Source organism: Thermobia domestica, chromosome 12 (genome assembly GCF_964235325.1).
Source record: "Thermobia domestica chromosome 12, izTheDome1.hap1.1, whole genome shotgun sequence".
In the NCBI taxonomy this organism is placed as follows: domain Eukaryota; kingdom Metazoa; phylum Arthropoda; class Insecta; order Zygentoma; family Lepismatidae; genus Thermobia; species Thermobia domestica.
In genome coordinates, this window is record NC_137465.1 from 57,936,089 (window position 1) to 57,951,378 (window position 15,290).

Sequence of the window (15,290 nt, forward strand, 5' to 3'; positions counted from 1 at the left end):
TGCTCGTGTAAAACAACATTACCAGGACTTCGCAGATTTTGAAAGGGCTTAATTGAGGGTCGTATGATGCCAGCTGTTTGAATAGTATAAGGTTTAAGCATGTGAGGCACTCGGATGTGACAGTGGTACGATGTTGGATTCAATGGAAACTCGAGGGACTCTACACGCATCGTCAAATTTCCGCTCCACCAAGTCTGACCACAGCAAGGGAGGATCGCGTATTGTACGTCAAATACATCGTAATCCCTTTAAATCAGTACCTACCTGCCGTCCGGGCACAAGTAATGGACTCACTACAACACGTCGTGTCATTCCGCATCACTGATCAGAGACTAGGAGCAGCCAGACTACTGAATCATCGTCCCATGCGTAGTCTGCCGTTAATATTAGAACATGGCTACATTTGGAGTGGTGCCGTACCGGGAAAGCATAAACTGCTAACGATAGAAGTCACATTGTTTTCAGCGGTAAATATCGGTTCGGTACTATCTCGGATGGTCTCATCTGCGAGTGTGGTGGCAAGAATGGAGGACACATTCTCCTATGTTTTCGAGAAACACTCGTTACTTCTGGTGTGGGGAGCAAATGGGTGTGATTTCAGGTTACCTTTGATAGTGTTTCAGGGATCTCTGACGGTACGTCGTAGACATCCTGCGTCTTCATGTGTTATGTCTCATAAGGCAGTATTCTGCTACCACCCTTCAACAGGACAACGTTAGTCCAAACACGGCACGCGTCTAAGGTCAACTTAATGCATGATGATGAGATATCCTTTTATCATAGCAGTCAAGCTGCCGTTGTACCTCAAAAAAGGTTAGCGTCGAACTTTAAGAATATACATATTCATCTTCCAGTTGAAATATGTACCGACATCTCTTGAACTTACCAAGTTTTACAATATAGTCAACTATTATGAAAGCTGGCTTTAGCAACATCGAATCCCAAGAAACAGCACAATATTTTGAAATCTTTTGTTTGCTGAGAACATATCACACAACTGGAACACTATATACTTCACTGATAGTATAGGAACATATTATTGCTTAAATTATTTTAAACAATTACATTAAAACTTTCATATTGAATATATTTTGTGTCTTACATTTATATACGTATTTATATTGTAAAGTATATCAATTATTTTCTCAATGCAAGGAAGCAGCATTTGTATAGATAAATATTCATTGTATCAATTTTTCTATCCTTTACACAGTCATGAAGATCTTATTTCAAGTTTATAACATAATTTGGTACGAGACTTTAAAATTTCTGTTGCTTTCACTGGAGAGGACAGGGGATGGCTAAGGGGCGGAGGAGGCCATCCCCGAAGAAGAATTATAATCAATAATCAACGACTATCTACGAGAACTGAAATATTGGTCACAAAGACTACAATTTTAACTGAAAAGATCATTCGGTACAAGACTTCAAAATTTCTGTTGCTTTAAGTGGAGAGGACAGGGGATGGCTAAGGGGCGGAGGAGGCCATCCCCGAAGAAGAATTATAATCAATAATCAAGGACTCTACGAGAACTGAAATATGTGTCACAAAGAATACAATGTTAACTGATAAGATCATTCGGTACAAGACTTCAAAATTTCTGTTGCTTTCACTGGAGAGGACAGGGGGTGGCTAAGGGGCGGAGGAGGCCATCCCCGAAGAAGAATTATAATCAATAATCGAGGACTCTACGAGAACTGAAATATGTGTCACAAAGAATACAATGTTAACTGATAAGATCACTCGGCACAAGACTTCAAAATTTCTGTTGCTTTCCCTGGAGAGGACAGGGGATGGCTAAGGGGCGGAGGAGGACATCCCCGAACAAGAATTACAATCAATAATCAACGACTATCTACGAGAAGTGAAATATGTGTCACAAAGAATACAATGTTAACTGATAAGATCAATCGGCACAAGACTTCAAAATTTCTGTTGCTTTCACTGGAGAGGACAGGGGATGGCTAAGGGGCGGAGGAGGCCATCTCCGAAGAAGAATTATAATCAATAATCAACGACTATCTACGAGAACTGAAATATGTGTCACAAAGAATACAATGTTAACTGATAAGATCATTCGGCACAAGACTTCAAAATTTCTGTTGCTTTCACTGCAGAGGACAGGGGATGGCTAAGGGGCGGAGGAGGCCATCCCCGAAGAAGAATTATAATCAATAATCAACGACTATCTACGAGAACTGAAATATGTGTCACAAAGAATACAATGTTAACTGATAAGATCATTCGGCACAAGACTTCAAAATTTCTGTTGCTTTCACTGGAGAGGACAGGGGATGGCTAAGGTTCGGAGGAGGCCATCCCCGAACAAGAATTACAATCAATAATCAAGGACTATCTGCGAGAAGTGAAATATTGGTTATAAGAATACAATTTTAAGTGATAAGATCATTCGGTACAAGACTTAAAAATTTCTGTTGCTTTCACTGGAGGGGACAGGGGATGGCTAAGGGGCGGAGGAGGCTATCCCCGAAGAAGAATTATAATCAATAATCGAGGACTCTACGAGAACTGAAATATGTGTCACAAAGAATACAATGTTAACTGATAAGATCATTCGGCACAAGACTTCAAAATTTCTGTTGCTTTCACTGGAGAGGACAGGGGATGACTAAGGGGCGGATGAGGCCATCCCCGAAGAAGAATTATAATTAATAATCAACGACTATCTACGAGAACTGAAATATGTATCACAAAGAATACAATGTTAACTGATAAGATCATTCGGCACAAGACTTCAAAGTTTCTGTTGCTTTCACTGGAGAGGACAGGAGTTGGCTAAGGGGCGGAGGAGGCCATCCCCGAAGAAGAATTATAATCAATAATCAACGACTATCTACGAGAACTGAAATATGTGTCACAAAGAATACAATGTTAACTGATAAGATCATTCGGCACAAGACTTCAAAATTTCTGTTGCTTTCACTGGAGGGGACAGGGGATGGCTAAGGGGCGGAGAAGGCCATCCCCGAACAAGAATTACAATCAATAATCAAGGACTATCTGCGAGAAGTGAAATATTGGTTATAAGAATACAATTTTAAGTGATAAGATCATTCGGTACAAGACTTCAAAATTTCTGTTGCTTTCACTGGAGGGGACAGGGGATGGCTAAGGGGCGGAGGAGGCTATCCCCGAAGAAGAATTATAATCAATAATCGAGGACTCTACGAGAACTGAAATATGTGTCACAAAGAATACAATGTTAACTGATAAGATCATTCGGCACAAGACTTCAAAATTTCTGTTGCTTTCACTGGAGAGGACAGGGGATGACTAAGGGGCGGATGAGGCCATCCCCGAAGATGAATTATAATTAATAATCAACGACTATCTACGAGAACTGAAATATGTATCACAAAGAATACAATGTTAACTGATAAGATCATTCGGCACAAGACTTCAAAGTTTCTGTTGCTTTCACTGGAGAGGACAGGGGTTGGCTAAGGGGCGGAGGAGGCCATCCCCGAAGAAGAATTATAATCAATAATCAACGACTATCTACGAGAACTGAAATATGTGTCACAAAGAATACAATGTTAACTGATAAGATCATTCGGCAGAAGACTTCAAAATTTCTGTTGCTTTCACTGGAGAGGACAGGGGATGGCTAAGGGGCGGAGAAGGCCATCCCCGAACAAGAATTACAATCAATAATCAAGGACTATCTGCGAGAAGTGAAATATTGGTTATAAGAATACAATTTTAAGTGATAAGATCATTCGGTACAAGACTTCAAAATTTCTGTTGCTTTCACTGGAGGGGACAGGGGATGGCTAAGAGGCGGAGGAGGCCATCCCCGAACACGAATTACAACACCAATAACGGAAAATGTCGGAGTTATGAAGGAATGTAATTTTCATTAAAATGTACTTTAAAGAGTACCTTATCTTGTTACTCTTAAAATTGTTCGCCGAGTAATATAAAAACTTTGTGTGGAAATTTTGGTCACGGATAAAGAGACATTATGGTTAAGTGAACTATGGCTCGACTAAAACAAGTTCTTGAATCAACTAAGTGAATATATCAAGAAAATATTTTTAAGACCTGGGCAAATACTATCTTAGAACTTCTTTGAGAGCATTTAGAAAGTTATACAGATTGCTTCTCATTGGGGAGAAGAAAATGCAGCTTAACGACTTCCAACAATAGTAACAAATTTCATCCGTAAAATATGTTGTGTATCTAACGACTATCTGTGACGACTGTACTTGAAATCCTTAGAATCGTTTGACTTCGAAAAAAATCTGTCTCTAAAAGCAGAATGTATGACGAAAAACAGGCCTATAGAACGATAATTATGCCAAAGTTTATAATTTCTATATGTTAGAAAGAACAACATCACTTCGTGTTTATTTATTAGAGAAGAATGGAGGTTCACTATTGGTTATGGAAATGCCACCAAAGAATAATGCACCACAGAAACGATGTGAATGATGTAATGTTTCTTTTGCACTTATTGGAAGTATCATCCTATGTATCACAACGTCTCAGCTAAATGTTATTTTTTAGCAAGAATATGTTTAAGGTAATTGTAAACTTTAATCTGTTAATAAACTCTAAAGATTGAATTAGGATGTGCTACTTTGTTATTACCTAGTAATGATTTAATAGTAAGGACCCCGATTTTCTAAACAATCCAATCCTTCAAGGAATACAAAGTTACAAATTGCGAAATTACGAACTGTGGCTTGATGGGATATTAACAACTTCCCATTTTAGATTATAGTTTATTATCTGAACTTGTTAAATACGAAATTCCATACTTTCAAAAAGAATAGTATAAATCTATTCACCACTTTCGAATTTAGGAAACTCCAAGGAACACTAGTAAGTTACAAACAGTGTTGACAAAAAGTCGCTAAACAAGGTATAAAATTACTCTAATTTGGGATGTAAAGTCGCTAAAAAATATTCATGAATGTCTATGTCTGCTTGCAATGCATTGTTGAACTTCAGTATGTACACCCATCAGTGTCGTCGTATGCTTTTCCTCTACTGCCAAAATATCTAAACCATATGCATAACATATGATGTTTGTTCTGGAAAGATCTATCCAGAACAAACATCGTTAGATTTTCTGCATTCTTCCATCCATTTCAATAAACCCACAATTTCAGCTTGTGGGTCATCTATTTTCATATACTGTAAAACTTTATAATTTGCTACTTGTGGGAAACGTCGAGCGTACTGTCAAAAATAGTGCAGAAATACTTTGCTTCCTTAGCTTGCTAATAATCTTCGCTTGCTCATAAATTCATTCTGAATGTGTCCAGTGGCAAGCAGAAAACTACCATCTTCTCCATAGTGACCTTTGTAACGTATACACGGACGACCAGATCATATTTTTCAAACAGAGTCACCAGCTCCAAAATGTTTTCGCCGCTGACAGCCTCTTCAACACTTTCCCGACGCTTTTAAAGTGCTAACTTCTCTTTAGACAGTAACCTGGTTACGTCGAGCATTTTTGTAAGAATATCCTCCTGCTTTTTCTTTTCTGTTGCAATGAACTTTTGTGTTTAATAGTCGATTGTCTTTTGTCGGTTGATTCGCATTCACAAAATTTTCCATCAATCAAAGGTGTCGAGACGTGCTGCATTGCACTTACCCTCACCAACTTTTGGATTTAACTTCCACCACTTACTAAAACAGTTTGCCAAGTTAAACATAGATTTAGTGGGCTTACAGGTGGTAATAATTTGCAGCAAAAACAATACAGATCTTATTTTGAAGGAGAATAGACCAGTCATGCGCTTAGAATTTTCTCCTATTTGGCAGAGTACGGTAAAACCAATTTCGATTCAATTTTCTCGGTTCCCTTTGGTTCAGTCTCCTCGGCAAACAACATAAGAGAAATCGCAAACTATATGTTGTACTACGCTAGAGCTTTGATGAACAAATAGTATTCTTATTTGCAGTTGGCCATTCATCCACATCCTTTAAGTCAACGATAGGTGCTTGAGCAGGTTAATTTTCTTCTGAGTCATCTGAGCTTGAGCGATTGCCTTGAAATTCGAATTCTTTGTAACTGTAATTTCTTGTGAGATCGACTTTCTTTCAGAGTCATTAATGTCACTTGGACATTCAGATACTCTTTGTTGACAGTTACACATTTCATCTTTCAAATCGTCAGCACCAATCGTACTTCCACTACCAGCAGGTCCGTTAGGACTGCGGCCTTGACTTGCTCTAATTTCTGAGGAAAAGTACTTTATTAATGTACCCTAATTCCGCTTTCCATTTTCCGGCTTTTCCTTCCTTTTCTTCCGGTACTGTACTCCTCTTTCTCAAATTCGTTAATCCAAAATAACAATGTTAATATTACACATGTCATAAGTTTGTGATTATTTACTTGCCATAAAACATTATTGTTTTCTGGTTCCACTGTCAAAGTGAAGCAATGGCGGCAATCGTGTGTAAACACTGCGGGAAGCAAAAATTGCCAGTAGTACGGGCGTGTATGGTCAAATATCTATTATTTTTCTGTGAAGATAAATCTGTGCAATTAGGTAATGGTGTGAAGACAAAGTGAGGTCAATTTCCTCTATGCCCCCTAATCGCCCCCACTGGAGTGAACTAAAACCAGGAAACGATAATATCTGAATTAAACTGTAATTGAGCAACATAAGCAAAGTTACATTGGATGGAAGGTAAAAACGAATGAAGATGCGCAATGCAAAACTACTTTTACTTACGTTATTCATTTATAATTTAACTTTAATTAGTACTAATACGCAAGAATTTAATCATATTTAATAGCACAAAATTCATATTTAACACTTGATACTTATTATGATTCAACTACAATCACCAGCTGACACCGGGTAAGTTGGCTAGTGAGATTTATGTGCAGGAAGTAACAGGATATAGCTGACACGAATTACTGACTAGCCTATCAACGTTGACTATCGTAAAGCAATAGAATTTTGAATCATAGAGAAAAAACAAGTTTGAGACTATTCGCAAATTTTAAAATTTTACCGTCAGCCATTTTTTTAAATCCCATTTCTGCCGCCTCTCTTTGTTACGCTGCTACCTTCAATATATATATATATATATATATATATATATATATATATATATATATATATATATATATATATATATATATATCCTCATCGTCTCTAGATCACTTGTTTCCTGTGATACCAACTGCAAAATGATGACTTTTAACATGGGTGTTTTTTAAAGAAAATTTTAGACTTTTAGTTAAATGCCTACTGCTTCAGCACCATATTCAAACTAACAACATCCGTTTGTCGTTTTCTTCAGAATGAAACACACTTTCAAATGGTACTATGGAGGTGTATGTCCTGTTTCACTGAATACTGTTCTCCAGAAAGGGGTCTAGACTAAACGACGTGACAAACATCTTGGCATTTGAAGGCGGCGCTGCTAGTAGCAAATGAGAGGCCTGCGGTATTGCCACGTTTATTTTGTATACACGACTCCAAAAGTGCATTACCACCTGCAATTCTCGTTTTCCTGCAATAGCAGGCAACCCAAAAAGCTCGGCGGTTGGGTTGGTTCCGAATTCGCAAGGCGTTGGACCAAACCTCAATTTTGTTAAAAATATATCAGTGTGCCAAACTGAAAAATAAGGAAATAAAACAAATTGTTAAGAATGACAATTTTATTATCGTGACGGAGTTGGATGACATCAAAAGTTACAAAACGATCTTACTTAAGCAGTTCAAAAAAGATCAATGGCAAAAGACACATATCAGAAAAAACATTTCTCTCCTTCTCCCCCCCATAAAAAGAATTTTAAAAAAGAAAAAATTACATAAAGTAAAGGTTTAATATAAAAGACTCACCCAAAATTTTGAAAATTGACACGCGAAAGGCAAGAATAACTGAACCCAAGTGAATAAAATTGTGCACAGATATTGCAGACGTAAAATGTGGGAATACAGGCTTCATATTTTCCTGAAAAAAAACGGTAGGGTGGGGCACGGACCCCTCCAAACCCTTGATCACGAGATATCAAAAATGCTTGTAACAGTATGTCAGATGTGTGTAAAGGACATGAAGAATTGTAACGAAACTTTTTCTATGGACAACACGTAAAAAATAAAGGAATACGAGGTTTTAATGTTCTGCGGAAAACAGTTTTAGGGGGACAAAAGCCCCCACGAAAAATTTTGAAATTTGACGTCCGAAAGGTAAGAAGAAGTGAACCGAACTGAATGAAATTCTGCACAGATATTATAAACATAAAATGAGGGAATACGGGTTTCTTATTTTCCTTTAAAAAACGGCTGGGTAGGGCGCGGACTTCTCCAAACATTTGATCATGAAATATCAAAAGTACTAGTAACAAATGTCAGATGGGTGTAAAGGACATGAAGAATTACAACGAAACTTTTTGTATGGACAATACGCAGAAAATAAAGGAACACGTTTTTTTTTATTTTCTGCGGAAAGACAGTTTTATAGGGTAAAAGAACCCACCCCAAAATTTTAAAGTTGACGCGAGAAAGATAAGAAGAAGTGAACCGAAGTGAGTGAAATATTGCAAAGATGTCCTAGGTTTAAAATGAGGAAATACGGGTTTCGTATTTTCCTGCAAAAAAAGGTTCGGTGAGGCACGGACCCCTCCAAACATTTGATCACGAAATATCAAAAGTGCTAGTAACAGTATGTGAGATGTGTCTAAAGAACATGAAGAATTGCAACGAAACTTAATGTATTGATAATATGCGAAAAACATACGAATACTGTTTTTTTTTTATTTTCTGCGTAAAAATGGTTTTACGGGGAAAAGCACCCACCCAAAATTTTGAAAGTTGACGAACGAAAAGCAAGGACAAGTGAATCGAAATGAATGAACTTGTGCACACATATTGTAAACGTAAAATGAGTGAATACGGGTTTCGTATTTTCCTGGAAAAAACTGTTGGAAAGGGCACGAACCCTTCCAAAGTTTTGATCACGAAATATCAAAAGTACTAGTAACAGTGAGGTGTGTGTAAAGGAAATGAAGAATTGCAACGAAACATTTTGTATGGAAAATAACCATAAAATAAATCAATACGAGTTTCTTATTTCCTGCGGAAAAACTGTTTTAGGGGTCAAAGGCTCCTACCCAAAATTTTGAAAGTTGACACCCGAAAGACAAGAAGAAATGAGCCGAAGTGAATGAAATTTGCACAAGTACTGCAGACGTAAAATGAGGATAAGGGTTTTATATTTTCTTAGAGAAAACAGTTAGGTGGGGCGCCGACCCTCCCAAACGTTTGATAACAAAAAATCAAAAATAATAGTATGTGAGATGTGTGTAAAGGAAATGAAGACTTTCAACGAAACTTTTTGTGTGGGAAATGTGCTGAAAACAAAAAAATACGGGTTTTTCATTTTTGCGGAAAAATGGTTTTATGGGGCAAAAGGCCCCACCCCAAAATTTAAAATTTGGCACCGAAAGGGAAGAAAAAGTGAACCGAAGTGAATAAAATTTTGCGCAGATATTGTAGATATAAAATGAGGGTATACGGGTTTCGCATTTACCTAAAAAAATCCGGTTAAGTGTGGCACGGACTCCTCCGAATCTTTGATCACGAAATTTCATAAGCGCTAGTAACAGTATGTCAGATGTCTGTAAAGGACATGAAGAGTTGCAACGAAACATTGTGTATGGAGAATACGCAAAAAGAAAATGAATACTTGTTTCTTATTTTATGCGGAAAAATTATTTTGTGGGCAAAAGAACCCACCCCCAAATTTTGAAAGTTGATGCCCGAAAGGTAAGAAGAATTGAGCCGAAGTGAACGAAATTGTGCACAGATATTGTAGGCATAAAATGGGGGAGTATGGGTTTCGTATTTTCCTTGAGAAAACGGAAGCGTGGGGTGCTGACCCCTCCAAACCTTTGATCACGAAATATCGAAAGTACTATTAATAGTATGTCAGATGTGTGTAAAGGACATGAAGAATTCCAAAGAAACATTTCGTATCGACAATACGCAAAAAATAAAGGAATACGGGTTTATGTTCTGCGGGAAAACGGTTTTAAAGGCTATAGCCCCACCCAAACTTTTGAAAGTTGAAGCCCGAAAGGCAAGAAGAAGTGAGCCGAAGTGAATTAAATTGTGCACAGATACTGCAGACGTAAAATGAGGATACGGGTTTCGTATTGTCCTGGGGAAAACGGTTCCGTAGTGCGCCAACCCCTCCAAACCTTTGATCACCAAATATCAAAAGTACTAGTAACAGTATCTGAGAGGTGTGTAAAGGACATGAAGAATTGCAACATATCTTTTTGTATGGACAATACGCAAAAAATAAAGGAATACGGGTTTATTATTTTCTGCGGAAAGACTGTTTTATGGGGCAAAACAACCCACCCCAAAATTTTAAATTTGAAGCTGGAAAGGTCAGAACAAGTGAACCGAAGTGAGTGAAATATTGCACAGATATTGAAGGCTTAAAACGAGGGAATACGGGTTTCGTATTTTCCTGGAAAAAGGGGTTGGGTGAGGCACGGACTCCTTCAAACATTTTGATCACGAAATATCAAAAGTACTAGTAACAGTATTTGAGATATGTGTAAAGGACACGAAGAATTGCAACATAACTTTTTGTATGGACAATACGCAAAAAATAAAGGAATACGAGTTTCTAATGTTCTGCGAGAAACGGTTTTAGGGGGCAAAAGACCCCATCCAAAATTTTAAAAGTTGACGCCCGAAAGGTAAAAAGACATTAGCCGAAGTAAATGAAATTCTGCACAGATATTACAGACGTAAAATGAGGATATGAGTTTCGTATTTTGCTGAAGAAAAAGGTTGGGTGAGGCACCGACCCCTCCAAACCTTAGATCACGAAATATGAAAAGTGCTAGTATGTCAGATGTGTGTAAAGGACATGAAGAATTGCAATACAACCTTTTGTATGGGCAATACGCAAAAAATAAAGGAATACGGGTTTTTTATGATCTGCGGGAAAACGGTTTTAGGCGGCAAGAGACCCACCCAAAATTTTAAAAGTTGACGCCCGAAAGACGCGAAGAAGTGAACCAAATTGAATCAAATATTGCACAGATATTGTAGGTTTAAATTGAGGGCAAACGGGTTTCGTATTTTTCTGAGAAAAACGGTTAGGGGGCTCGGACCCCTCCAAACCTTTGATCACGAAATATAAAAAATGCTGGTAACAGTATGTCATATGTATGTAAAGGCCACGAAGAATTCCAACGAAACTTTTTGTATGGACAAATACGCAAAAAAATAAAGGAATGCTTTTTTATTTTCTGCAGAAAAACAGTTTTATGGGGCAAAAGAACCCACACCAAACTTTTGAAAGTTGACTCCCGAAAGGTACATGTCTCAAAGGTCGAGGGCATTCTTTATTGCTATTTTAAGGAAAAAATTTTCTAAGTCCAGCTTCGGGTATCTTCGGGAAAAAGTAAACCAGGTTCGAACCTCGAAGTCAACCTTTGCAATCGGGAGAAATTTTGCAGATGTGTTTTTCTTCTTTTAAATATAATAAGACTTGTTATTAATTGTATAAAAAAGCAACATTGATTGAAATACTTAATAATTCAATATTTCGAAACTTTGTATTAATATCAGCACATGCCTGTTTGTCATTTAGCTCTCCATACATAATGAAACATTTAGATACGTAAACGAATCTTTCCATATGTGAAAGAATGCAGAAAATTAAGACATAGAACACAATTCTCGTCTGAGTACTAAAATAAAAGTCAAAATGGAACAAAAACAGCGTTTGCAGTGGATATGAATCAGAGCCCTGCACCAGAGCCCTGCACGGGCCGGGCGCGCCCGATTCGGCCCGGTGCCCGGCCCGGCCCGGCCCGACCTGTTTCAAGTAATATCAAACTGGACCGGGCCCTAACCGGGCCTTCTACCTTCTAAGTACAGAATAAAATTGAGAAATGCTAGTTATTATGGCCGGTCTGCGTAGAATGTGAACCGATGCTTGATCTACGAGGGAGAATAGTGGCTCAATAGAAAAACACTCACATCTGGTGCTAGAGGGCGTCGGATCAATCCCTGCTCATGCTATGTGAGCTTTGTTGTGGACAAACATCGTGTGCATGGGAGTTTCTGGGGTGGTCCCGCTTCCTCCTACTGTTTTCTTTCCACCAATTCATCCCATCATCATCCATTCAGCTTGAGCCGTAGTTACCTAAAGAACGTATGGTAAAGTCAAGTACTTGACCTAGTAAGTAGAATTTGGTACGCTACCATTGGACCACGGAGGGCAAACCATAAACTGGCGTGCTCATAAGATCAGTGCAGTAGTAATGTTCAATTAGCAAGGATAATATCGAATGTTGTTACATGTTCATGTATTGTTTATAGTATGATGCTACAAATATAACAAAATATAATGATCAAATAAATCACCAAATCGCCAGGGTCGATTAGGTGTTCCTGGAACGGTTTCACATTTCAGCGGTTGAGCGTTCACCTCTGGTGTATGGGGTCCCTGGTTTGATCCGAGCTCTCGCCAAGTGAACTTTGTGGTGGACAAACACCGTGTGGGGAGTTCGCGGCGTTCTCCTGTTTCCTTCCACTTTATTTACTCCACTATTTCATTTATTTCTCACCATCGTCTCCTTTAGGCTACTTGGCATAACTTGGAACCACCTACCAAGAAGAATAAACTAATGGGTTGGGAAGATAGACATTCAGTCTCTGGTGAATTTGATGATGAAGTAGACATCTACCTCAACATGTCATCATTAGAGACCGGATGTTTAGGCACTAAAAACCTAGAAAATAGGCAGGCAAATAGGCACTAAAATTTAAAAAATAGGCAGTAAAATAGGCACTAAAATGTAGCTCGAAATAATGAAGATAAATACTCAATACCATTAAAAAAATAGATTCAATTCATAAATAATTACAGCATTCTTGGTCCTAAGACAAGGTTGCTGTGATTTTGTACCGTTGTTGCCGTGGTGTTGGTTTGAATTTCTTGACTTCGGAGAAACAATGCGCCGCCATTGCATTTACTGCTACTTCAAGTAACGACTGGCGTACAATAGGCAGGTTTCATCTCCCTTTAATATCTCCCTGTAAGAGGTCGCCCTCTCAGTAGACCAAAAAGTCACGTGCAACTGGCATTCTTTGGGTTTTTTGCACCTACCGCGCCCACAGTTTGTGATAACTCATCTTGTCAATCAGAACTCGATGCACTCTTTTCGCAGACACTTTTGGAAACGCTTTGGCGAGTTCAGTTATTGTGAACTGGAGATTGTATCACATTCTCGTTATCGTAGGTCTTCTGGTACGCTCATCGTCATAAACATTTGAACATCCTTCACGAACCTCTCTGCATCATTGCTTGACTTTCCCTTCACTCATTACTGTCAGTCCATAAATGACACACAATCTCCGTGGATATCAACTACATTCTACCCTCTGGCGCTCAGAAATCGCATAACAGATCTCACTTCACATTTAGCGGGATTTGTGTTACAGCATCCATTTTACTTTACTCCTACACATTCGTACCAATTCCACACGAAGAATTATATATCTGTTCAAGGACAGAGTACTAGAGTATATTGTACTCTTACACATGTTCATCCATGTTGTCTACCTCACGTAATAATAATAATATCGACCCTTTTCTTACATGTACCTCGTACACACACGTTTTATACGTAGCTTTGATGAGACAGGAACTGCTGAAAAAAGCTCCGAAAAAATCGGGTTGGAATAAGAGGATTCAAGGCGTATAACGTTGGCAGAAGCTAGTTGATGCTGATGGGGACTATTTATGATCTTCCAGGCACATCTTAGGTGACATATTGATGTTCGAAGGTGGTGGGTGAAAACCGACAGAATTTTCTTGGTTATCTTAATAAGAACGTGATAACGTAAGTGGTGGAAGAAGAAACTAAGCGAGACGAAAGAGGCTACAATTGATAAACAGTAATAAAACGGAAGATTGTTTCGTTCATACTAGTTGAGAACACTCTTGTATACAAACTTTACCGCTTTTAAGCAAGTAATTTGCCTGCAATTGTAGAATATCAATGGAAATAATAAAGATTTGAGGTTCCTATTAAAATATCATGCAATCAAATCTCGTTATAGGTTTCTTTTTCTTTTCTATTTGTATTTATGAACCGTATTCTCTAAAGCGAAGCGATTGATCAGATTCACCTAAGTAGGTCATAAATTACTTCGATTTCAGTTTTAGCCCAAAGCAGCCAAAGATGAGAAATTGAAGTTAAATTTAGGACTACTTTAGACAGAACTATGGGCAAGTCTAACCCGGGGCCGGGGTCCTAGCCCCCCAGTTTCTTTTATTAAAAAAATAATTGAAGCTATTACATATTTTTGAAAGTTTATAGTAAACTCGTGATACACACTGAAAAAAGCTTTGGTCAGATTGAACAAAATATGGTGTTAGTGACCAAATCGTTTGGTCAACATAGCGCCAACCAAATCATTTGGTTACGATTTGTTTGGTTGTAACAACCTAGTATTTGGTTACTAGTACAAAATATGTGTACTAAATATGTATTTGGTACTCCTGAACAAATATGTAGGATTTGGTTGGGAATACCAAAATATTTGGTTAAAATGATCCAGGTTTGGTTCTTGAAACTAAATAATTTTGTTGTAAATACTAAACCTGCACTAGATGGTTCGTGTTTTATGCGGTATAGTTTTTATGCCATACGTCCACACTGTATTATACTCAGCCCGAGTTAAATGCCACAGGTAGCGACCCCCGAAAGTGAACTTAAAATTGATTATTTAAAACTTTTTGTAGATTTTATTACACTTTTGGTCGAAAACCAAGCGGACGACCAACTTTGGAATAAATGCCGTTGTTTCTTATGCAATTTACGAGCTTGAGTAATGCAACTTTTATTACAGGGTTCCTACTGATCTGGAGAAATCTATTTCCCTGACTTCTCCCTGACCTTCCCTGATCTTTGACAGGAAATTCACTGACTTTCATGACAGGTATCGGATGACGTTGACATATAAATAAGGAATAAATAACGGTGACTATTTATTTATGAGAACACTTATTCTATAGAAACAAATAGTAATCAATTGCTCATCTGTATATACATTCCACTTACTTCCCATAAAAATCTGTGCAGCGTTCCATACTGTAATCATTAATGGTTGGCTATGCTAAAATTTGTGTATAATTGATGTTAGAAAAATATATTTTATATAATTTCCCTGACCTTCCCTGATTTCCAATCTTTTCCCCTGAGTTTTCCCTGACTTCCCTGACCAATAGGAACCCTGTATTAATGTATTTCTCAAGA